This window comes from Alligator mississippiensis, chromosome 10, assembly GCF_030867095.1.
Source record: "Alligator mississippiensis isolate rAllMis1 chromosome 10, rAllMis1, whole genome shotgun sequence".
NCBI lineage: Eukaryota > Metazoa > Chordata > Crocodylia > Alligatoridae > Alligator > Alligator mississippiensis.
In genome coordinates this window covers 34828763-34836954 of record NC_081833.1, presented here as the reverse complement: position 1 = coordinate 34836954, position 8192 = coordinate 34828763, and positions in this window count along the sequence as shown.

The following is an 8192-nucleotide window of genomic DNA, read 5'->3' as shown; positions in this document are numbered from 1 at the left end:
CCCAGGTCTGGTACAGCCTTCCCATAAGGTTCCTTAATTACTTCTTATTCACCCCAATAGAAAGGCAGGATCAGGCCCATTTTCAAAAGCAGCCTCTGATCCTGGGTGCAAAACTAAAGGAGCTTGCGCCCTGGTTTTCAAGAGAGGCTTAGCACCAGAAACTTACTTTGGTTTCTGCTGGAGTTGTGGGTCCCCAGTTGCATCCAGCTAGCCCCCAATTAGGCCCTAAAAACTAGAGAAAACCTGAAAGCAAATGATCTGCCCCCATCATATATGAAGCCCTGGCAGAGATGGGAACAAAACCAGGGGCTCTCAACACCCACTGCTGTACCTTCATGACAGGAGGCTGTCCTTAGGTACTATGGCTAAAAAGTAGAGCTGTGCGAAGTGTCAGTCCCTGATTCAATCTGACAGAGATTCAGCCCGATTCAGTGGCCAAATCTCCGAATCTGAATCAAATCAGAGGACCCTTTAATCTCTCTGAATCGAATCAGAACCCTCCAGATCAATTCAGAGAGATTCAGAAAGATTCAGAGATTCAGACGTAAGAGACAACTCTATATGTTTTCTCTACATACCTCTATGTAACAAGGGTTCGTGAGTGCTGTGATGCTGGGGCGCATGGAGCGTCCCACAGAAGCGCGGGGGGCTCCCCAGCGTGCTCGGCAGCAGACCTGGAAGTGGACCACAAGCACTTCTGGTCCACTTCCGGGTCCGCTGGAGAGCGTGCTGGGGGGCCCCTCTGCACCCCCCCAGCTTGGTGACTGGTGCCTCCTGGGTCTGCTGGGGACACCCGGGGTCCCCCTGCAGCCAATCTTCGAGCAGGGGAGGGGAGGGCAGTGCATTCGCCAGCAGACCCAGAAGTGGATTTCTAGTCCACTTCCAGGTTCACCACTGAGCACATGGAGGGCCCCCCTCCCCACCCCCACACTCCTGTGAGATGCTTCATGTGCCCCAGCATCACAGTGATCATGAGCCGCGCCTGCTACCTCAAAGTATGTAGAAAAAACTTTTAAAGCTGTGTCTATGTCTGAATCACTGATTCTCCAAATCAGCATTGAATCTTCAGATTCAGATCTGGGCAAATCAAACCAGGGACAGTGATCCAAGTCAACGAATGGAATCACTGTCCCTGATTAGGGCCGAATCCGAATCTGAATTGAATAGGGCCCGCTTTGCCCTTACTAAAAAGGGTGGCCTGTGAAAAGTGCTGGACCCCCCGGTACTCACCTGCTGCCAGCAGGACACTGGGCCATAAGTGACCCAGCACTGGGGAGCATCTCAGGTATTGAACCTGACCTTGACTAATTAGCTGAAGGCTCCCAGTACTTTTCTCCATCCCCACTGCCTCTTTGAGCTGGACAGGTCTGTGGAGAGACAAGCTGGAGGAGAAGTGGACAATATAGGATAGTACTGCATAGAGGCTGCAGTTGGGCTGGGGACTGACACAGGAAAGGAGGGAAGCAGAAATGTCTTGAGGGTCCTTCCAGTGAATGCGGCGGGGGGTGAAAGGAAGGAGCTGGGAAAGCAAATAGACCCCAGCAAGGTAGGCTGAGACTCTTAACAGAGCACAGAGATGTAGCTACCTGAGGAAGACGTGCAGCAGTGAGGAAGGGATGGTGGTGAGAACAGGGCTGTAAATGCTGCATCCCAAGGGATGAGTCACCCATCTGGAAGGTCACTTGGTGTGGTGCAGGCAGGGCAGGCGAGGGAGCTGGAGGATTCCAAGCTAATGACAGGCATCGGCTACTTGAAATTAATCAACTCCATGGTGGGGGTGAGGGGGAGGCAAGGCTTAAATAATAACACAATCGTTGTAGAAGTTTTCCTGCCTCCAGGACAGTAGGGAGGAGCAGCAAAATAGCAGCTCCAAGGCTGAGAAACACAGCACTAGCTACAGTGGAGAAAACTTTCCCCTGCACAACCCCACAGTGCAAGGCTGATGCAACTCTGGCTTGAGGGAATCAGTGTCAACCAAGTATCAATTGTATCAACTGAGCCAGATCCTGGGAGAAGCAGAAAGGCCCCACAGCACTGCAAAATGGGGAATCCCATGCCATGCTTGCAGTTGTAGGATAGGCATAACAGCACCCTCAGACCCAGCTGCTCCCTCACCCCATTTTTAACCCATTAAATACTCCAGCATTAGGTTCACCTGATCCCATTGCCAGGAGGCTACATTGCCCAAGGCATGCTGTCTAATCATTATAATTAGAAGACCAGGATTCACACCCTGGCTGCTCCACAGGGCTAAAGTTACAGTATATTATTCAATATACAAGGTTCTGAGATGTCTGTGACTTTAGGCTCCATCCTGGACTCATGTCTGCTCCCAAATTCCCAGCTAGAAGGAGGGGCCAGAAATGCAGTTTTCATCCTTGGCCAACTTCTAATGTGCTGAGCAGTCAGTCCCTCCTCCACTGTTTGATCCAGAAGTTAGGGAGGCTCTGTGGGGTGAGTAGGAATCACAAGCTGTGTTTTGCTGGCCAGAGAATATCACAGGGTCTTTTTGTGTCTAGTAGTCTCAAAACCAAACCCCTTAGTATTCTATATAGCCCAGCCCTGCCCATACCAGGAGGGACAATAGCGCACTTCTCTGAGGTGCAGGCCACACTGGGATCATCTGCAGACTGGTTAATCCAGGCAAAACTAAGGGTCTGAACTCCACCAGGGCTGGACTGGAGTGGAAGGGAAGGATTCATAGATTCATAGTAGCATTGCCTGGTACCCTGCACCCACAGAATTGCAGAACCTTTCAGATGATGAGTACAAAACATATCTCCCCATTTTTTCAGATGGAGAAACTCAGGTACAGAGAAAACAGTGAATTTTCAGAGGCCCTGCAGTCCAGCCCATGCCACAGCCAGGAATTGAACACAGGCATCCTGAGGCCTAGCCCTGGGTTCTCAAACCCAAGAGAAAACACAACCTTTTTACACACCCTTCTTGCTGCTTTTAGTAGCAGCTCCTTTCCTTTGCTATGCTGCAGCTCCAAGCAGCAGACATGGGTAAAGAGAATGCCTACAGGGACCATAAACCCCTACAGGGACCAGACACATTTTACTTTTGTGCCCTGTAGCAAGGAGCCAGAGGCTCCTGTTACTTTATGGGGATACTGCAGTAAGATAAGCCAGCAAGGCATGGTAGACAAGAGGGCAAAATGGAGGGTGCCTAGAGAGCTGGAGCAGGGCAGGAGTCATGAAGCCACCAGAGGATGTCACGGCTCTCCGTGGGGCTCAGTCCTGCTACATGTCCCATGGTTTACACAGGGCTCCACCCACCATAGTCCCAGGGCTTGACAAGGAATGCACAACTCACAGAATTATGTTCCAGAATCTGAAGGCTCATTTAAAAGAAGCTATAGGGCAGCTCCTCAGCCAGTGAAAACTGGCACAACCCCATTGAAGTCAAAGCTAGGTTGATTTATACCTGCTGAGGACATGGTTCTATGTTTCTAGCTTTCAAGGTTAAAAAGATGTTGTTTTGAAAATGACCTAGTGATGTGTTTGGTGCCTCACTCCTGAGGCAGCATGAGAGGAGTCTAAGGACAGACAGTAGTTGAAATGCAGAAACTCTTAACAGCTCTACCATTGATGCCTACACAGTCAGATGGATTGCAAATTGGCTGAAGGGTCGTACTCAGAGGGTGGTGGTGGACAGGTCATATTCGACCTGGGGGGAAGTGGGCAGTGGAGTCCCCAAGGGCTTGGTCCTTGGGCCCGCACTGCTCAATTTCTTTATCAGCGATTTGGACAGCGGGGTGAAAAGCAACCTGTTTAAATTTGCTGATGACACCAAAATTTGGAGTGAGGTGGGCACGCTAGTAGGGAGGGAAAGACTGTGGCAAGACCTGGATAGGTTGCAGGAATGGGCTAACAAAAACAGGATGCGTTTCCATACTGACAAGTGCAGGGAGCTGCACTTGGTCAATAGTAACCAGCAGCACACTTATAAGATGGGAAACTCCCTTCTTGAGAGCACGGAGGCAGAAAGGGATCTTGGAGTCATTACTGACTCCAAGATGAACATGGGCCGACAATGTGAGGTCACGGTCGGCAGGGCTAACCGGACCTTATTGTGCATCCACAGGTGCATCTCAAGTAGGGCCAAGCAGGTGATCCTCCCCCCCTACGCAACACTGGTCAGGCCGCAGATGGAGTACAAGAGGCTACGGGACCTGAACCTGTTCAGCCTTCACAAGAGAAGGCTGAGGGGGGACCTGGTGACCATCTATAAACTCACTAGGGGGCACCAGAAGGGTTTGGGGGAGACCTTGTTTCCCCTAGCGCCCCCCGGATAACAAGGAATAACAGCCACAAGTTGTTGGAGAGTAGGTTTAGATTAGACATCCATAAGAACTACTTCACAGTCAGGGCGGCTAGGATCTGGAACCAACTTCCAAGGGAAGTGCTGCTGTCTCCTACCCTGGGGGTCTTTAAGAAGAGACTTGATGCCTACCTGGCTGGGGTCATTTGAGCCCAGTTTTCCTCCTGCCCAGGCAGGGGGTCAGACTTGAAGATCTACAAGGACCCTTCCGACCCTACTTCTGTGATACCTCAAACACCCCCTCTCTATCCATCTATGGTGCAGATTGTGACACCTATGGTACACTATGTAATCAGCTGACTCCACTAGCAGGTGAAGTGGTTGAGGGGCCTTCATTTGCAAACTCAACTCAGACAAATTCTCTCTTTCTTCATATTTTTGAAGCTGCTGCATGAGCTCTTGAACTCTGCAGCACAGCAGAGGGCTGCAGTGCAACTGAGGTCAGGCCCACTGCACTGAGCACGGGAGCCTTGATCATTGCTAGGAGGGTTAAGCAGTAGAAACCAAATCCTGTGAACAGAAACCTGAAAGCAGCATTTGTGTAAGTCCAATATGTATTAACTGCTGTACTGTCTGCAGAGGGCATCCTTCTCTTGCTTATACTGCAGGCAGCTCTAGGGAGCTGACATGCAAGGACAGGCTGAACATCCCACGTGAATGCAGCGGTTATTTCCTGTTGAATAGACATAGTGTCCAGTGCCCTGAGCACGGTTGGCAAAAACACTCTGGCTGAAGGCCTCTCATCCTGTGCTCTTTTCCAGAGCCTCTGGCATTGACATGAAGGCAGAATGTTTTCTCCAATAACCCTGGGCAGGGAATGGCACAGCTGGAAACCCCTCTAACAATCTCTCTGCTTTGGTGTGCTAGGATCCCCCAGCCTGGCTTAAGAGGGTTGCAGTCTCCCAGAAGCCCTTTGGTGAATGCCCACAAGTAGCAGATGCTCCCTTATTTCCCATCCATGCTCTCTAGGTGCCTTTTAACTCAGACCTGACATGGGTTTTTAAACGAATAGCATGTGCGAGCATGGAAGAGGAACACGGTGAAGAGGAGTTTGGCTGATTCCAGTCTCTTGACAAACCTGCCCTTCCATTAGACTTCATTACAGGAGTGCAGCTAAACAGTTTCATGCTTGATCAACACCTGGGACATGCCAGGAATGTTCAAAGTGCCCCAGATCTTTCAGAGTCTGCACTGAAGCCCCTCCAAGGATTGCTGGGATGCTGGTCCTGACTCTGTAGTGGTCAAGGATACCAAAGCCTGTCTGCAGGTGTTAATTCCAGGGCATGGGCAGTCACTCCTTTGTGCCACTGCTGTGTAAAGTAGGTTTGGGACTTCCTGTCTGCCTAGAATGTTGGAGTGATTTAGAGGGCACCAGCTACAGTGGTGCAGGAATCTTTGGTGTCCCAACACAGTGAAGAGGAACTTTGTGGCTGGGAAACATAACTGCATAGATAGCTAACCCTTGGCTGACCTGCTTTGTGCTTTGTGAATTAAAATGCCAGTGGCTGGCAAGGACCCCCCAAAACACACTGAGAACTCTGCACAGCATCTCCTGGGGACCAAAATGCCATTGCCACTGAAAGTGACTCCTGCTGTTCCCTCCCCACCATGAGAGCTGCCCAGTAAGAAACCTGCCTGCAGGCATTTTCACCAACACCTGAACTAGCAAATGCAGTCTTTTCTAATATTATATGTAACCTCAAGTTTAAGTGGGTCTTGCCACAGCTTTAGCAGGGTGTCCATGTTGGATAGGGTGAGACACAGAGGCATAGCCAGTTCTTTCAGCGCATGGGGTAGGGGGGAGCAGTGGAATTAATCTGACCACTGGGTGAGAGGGAAGGGAGAGAGTCCTGCTGAGGCTGTCCTCGCTTGTGTGGCAGTTTCTACTGCTGCTGCTGTAGCAGCACAAGCTTGGGCTGGTGCTACTGTAGGCCAAGCAGTGATGCAGGCTAGCCAGGGAGCTCCTCTTGGTGCCCCATTTGCACCCCCACCCCTGGGGCAGGCCTGTGCCTCCCATGGTGTCATTCCACTCCCCCGATACATTGCTGGACATGGGGCTCCACCTGCCTAGCTGCACCTGCTCAGTTCCTATGGCAGGGCTGCAGCTTTATAGACTAACTAAATGAGAGACACAGAGAGAGCACACATTTTCCTGAACCCAAGTTCACTTTATCAAGTGCTCTCTGTTTCTCTCTTAGTTAGTCTCTAAAGGTGCATATCTACCCTGCCTTCTGAGCTGCACCTGCCATGGCAAAGACTCCTGGGGAGTACCCCTTTAAGTTGGCACCCAGGGCTGGGTGAAGGCCTCTCACCCTACCCTTGTTACATTACATAAAGGGCTTAGAGAGATGGCCCATGCCACAGACACTGCCCCTTTCTGAGGGTATGAGAGACCAGGATCCCATGTGATAAGGAAAGGCAGCCACCCAGGAATCCCTGCCAGCCCCATGTCCCTGCACCCCATGATGATACTGACATGCACAATGAGCATGTGTTGCAGCTTCTCCCCTAGCTACTGTTCATCTACCACAGCAGGGCAGGGCTTCCCCTCATTATCTCCATTGTCTCTAATCCTCATTGTCTCTCCTTTCCCAGCAAATGAAAGTCTGTTGGTATCATTCTGTAAGAGGGGAATCTAGTCTCAGTTCTGTGGGTGAAAACCTGCCTGATTCTGACATGAAGGAAGGAAAGTGAGTTCCAGCAGGAACTGGGGGAGCACTTACAGAGCCAGGCTGTGTTTGGAGAGCAGGTCAGAGTTTGAGTTTCTTTCTGGCCAGCTGAAGATTGCCAGTGAACTTGGCATGGGGATGCTTCCAAAGCAGCCCAGCTCAACACCTGCCCTACAGCCAGGCAGAGGGAACTCCCAGCTCAGTCTGGCCTAGCTGGGCCAAGAGGAAGGTAGGAGTAATGGCATCCAGACACATTCCTCCCTCAGGAGCAGGCTGGCACTCCCATAAGTCATCTCCATGGGCAACTTGCTGCAGTGGTAAACACAGGCACACACATGAAAGGCTCAGGAGATTTCTTCCCCTTCTGGCATAACAGCAGTGCAGTCCTCTGCAAAGGCAAAGCCCCCAGTGCCAGGGACTTTCCCAGGGGATGTTTTGGGCTCCCACAGCCAAGTTTAATGGGTTATTTAGCACACTTCATTACATATACACTGTATTTATACTCCTGGAAGACAGTGTGACCTCCAAGTCAACTGAGTCTTGTTCCAGACAGTTCAGGTTGGTTGAGTCACTCTTGGTGTTCAAGATCAGATGAGACAATTAGATCATCTAGCCTGGACTTCTGTAAAACCCTCAAATGTCTGCACAGAACCTAGTGACTTGTGCTTGGCTACAGTTCATCTTTGAGAAAAGCAGCTGCTCATTATTTGAAGACATCAAGACATGGAGAATTTGCTGCTTCCCTACGGAGTTAATTCCAGGGGCTAAGTATCCTCACTGCTAAAACTCTGTGTTTGATTTTCCTTCTAAATGCATTTGGGAGCAGCAGGCCCTGGCTATCCAGTTCCAGCACAACCTCACCTGAGGACTGAACTGGCCCAGAGTTTATTTTGCATTCATTGGGTTTTTTTCTATAGATAGACTACTGGTGTGTTCCAGGATAAGCAAAGGTATGATGTCAGGTGAAACTTCCCCCCAACAACATGTTTTGGCATTGTGAGGATAGGATGCCTCACAGGAGGAGAATGCTTGAGGGGAGAAGATAATGACAGGATCTAGTAGAAAGGCCACCCAAGACATTAAGTGGTAAGGGCATTGGTGTCATCTTACGCAAAGGCCACTGCTGTGATCTAATGGATGGGCCATTGCTATGATCCCATGGAGAGGCTACTGGTATGACCTAGTGTAGCAATTTCT